The 2,368-nt window shown below is 43.3% G+C and overlaps 1 non-coding gene across 1 annotated transcript; it reads right to left on the bottom strand.

Annotated features, from left to right (window-relative positions):
* Nucleotides 1-329: 329 nt before the first annotated feature.
* On the bottom strand, nucleotides 330-437 carry LOC145556905 (small nucleolar RNA R71). Its single transcript, XR_014091997.1, has one exon. It is a non-coding gene; the product is annotated as a small nucleolar RNA R71 (small nucleolar RNA).
* Between the last annotated feature and the right edge of the window lie 1,931 nt (nucleotides 438-2,368).

Below are 2,368 nucleotides of genomic sequence, written 5' to 3'. Positions count from 1 at the left end.
ATTATGAGCTCACGGGAGGGATTTTGCTACCCGTCACGGAAACTAAGTTCTTAATCCATCCACAATATACTCTAATGGTCCAATCGGAGCAATTTTCAGGAAGTGCAAGTAAGGACCCTATTGAACATTTAGACCGATTCCTTGAATTGTGCGCAATGATGCAAACCAGTGAAGTGAGTCAAGACTACATTCGTATGCACCTTCTCCGGCAATCTCTCACCGGACGAGCAAAGAAATGGCTAAAGTAAATAAAGCCTAACTCTCTCACAACATGGAGGGAGGTTGTAAAGGCATTCTTGAAGCGCTTTATCTCCGAAGAGAAGACCGCCGAAATGAGAAGAAAAGTTGCATCATTTGAGCAAGAGGCCGATGAAAGTCTTGGTGAAGCATGGGAGAGATTCAAAGAGTTGGTGCAAGCATGTCCCCACCATGAGTACAATCAAGGGTTGCTCATGCGGTTTTTCTACGACGGATTGGAGCCCATGTCAAGAGCCAATTTGGATGCGGGGGCGGGTGGCCAATTAATCAAGATCCCTCAAAATTAAGTTGAAGCCACAATAGAAGAGGTAGCAAAGAATTACTTTTGGGGGGGCCGAAGAAGAAACGCTCCAAAGAGAGGCGGTATTTATGAATTGGTGAAAGTTGATCAATTACAACATCAAATTGATCAACTAACAAAAGGGCTTTCCAAATTGAACACGAGTGTGAATGCAAGCTCAAGTGGTGGAGCAAGCTCTTCTCAAGTTAACTTTTTCTCTTGTCAAAATTGTGGAGGAACGAACCATGATACATCCTATTGTGGAGATTTAAGCCCCGAGCATGTAGCGGCATACAACACTAGGCAAGAGGGATGTAGAGGAAGCGGCGGTGGAGTAGCTTGGAGACAATTACCACCACCCGGGTTTGTACCTCAACCTCAACAATGGAACCAACAAGCTCAACCTTCCTATAACTCCAATCCTCAATATCAAAATCCACCTCCATCTCAACCCCAAAACCCAAGAGGAAGCTATCCAAGGAACAACCAATACAACAATAAAACCCAAGCAACTCAAAGAAACCATCAAGAACAAGCACCTCAAGCGGAGCTAACTCAAACTCAACTCCTCCAAGCCATGCATGCGCAAATGCAATCTTTTGGGCAACAAATGCAAGAGATAAGAGCCCACAACAAGATGGTTGATTCACAACTAGGGAGGAGAAGAGAGTGTGAATGAAAACAAATGAAGGGGATAGTGAGGGAAAGAAGGGAGGAGAGGAGAGTGTGAATGAAAACAAGGGAGGTGAGAAAGAAAAAGGTGATGAGATAGAAGGAGGGTTGGAGAAGAAGAAGATAAACAATGAGAAGACAACTTCAATTCCTAGTGAGGCTAGGAATCTTGATGGACCGGTTCCTTTTCCCGGTCGGCTTGCGGAGAGGAAGTTGAATGACAAATTCACAAAATTTCTTAGTGTCATGAAGAATTTGCATGTCAACCTCCCTTTTCTTGAAGTTGTGTCACAAATGCCATCTTATTCCAAGTTCCTCAAAGATATTCTCACCAACAAGAGGAAGCTCAATGATGAGCTTATCACCCATCCACATCAAGTGAGTGCTCTTGTCCAACATAAGATGCCCAAGAAGGAGAAAGACCCGGGAAGTTTCACTTTGCCGGTGAAAATTGGAAATATGGAAGCTAGGGGCGCCTTAGCCAATCTCGGAGCAAGTGTTAGTTTAATCCCGCTATCCATTGCTCAAAAACTTAATATTGAGATGATCCCAACAAGGAAGACAATTCAATTGGCCGATCGATCGGTAAAATTACCTTGTGGAGAGCTTGAGGATGTTCCAATTCAAGTAGGACACATCTACGTGCCTTGTGACTTTGTAGTGATGGATATGGAGGAAGATGATAACACTCCTTTGATTTTGGAACGTAAAGCTCTTAAAACTTTGGGGGCGGTCATTAATTGCAAGAACAACACCATCACTTGTGAAGTGGCCGATGGTTGAAAAATGCTATAGAGTTGATTTTGTGATTTAGGAGCTAGATCGCTTGGGGAAGGTCGTGATGAGGCCTCAAGATCCAATGATTGAAGCCCTTACATGCAAAGAAGAGTTCCACTCTCAAGAGGCTAAAGAATTTGTCATGGCGATGGAAAAATCTTCAAGGGAGGAAGTTGAACAACAAATTGAGGTCGAGATTGAGTCCAAGGAGGAGAAATTGGAGGAGAGTTCTAACCCTCCTCCCAAGGTAGAACTCAAACCCATTCCCCCTTCTTTGAAATATGCTTTTCTTGATAAGGAGGGAAAATACCCTATTATTGTCAATGCCACCCTAGATGGTCTTAATTTGGAAAAACTTCTTGATGTTTTAAGGAAATATAG

The sequence above is a fragment of the Chenopodium album genome, chromosome 8 (assembly GCF_948465745.1).
Source record: "Chenopodium album chromosome 8, dcCheAlbu1.1, whole genome shotgun sequence".
Lineage (NCBI taxonomy): Eukaryota > Viridiplantae > Streptophyta > Magnoliopsida > Caryophyllales > Amaranthaceae > Chenopodium > Chenopodium album.
Note: the sequence above shows the minus strand (reverse complement) of the source record. Positions and strands in the feature narration are given on the sequence as shown.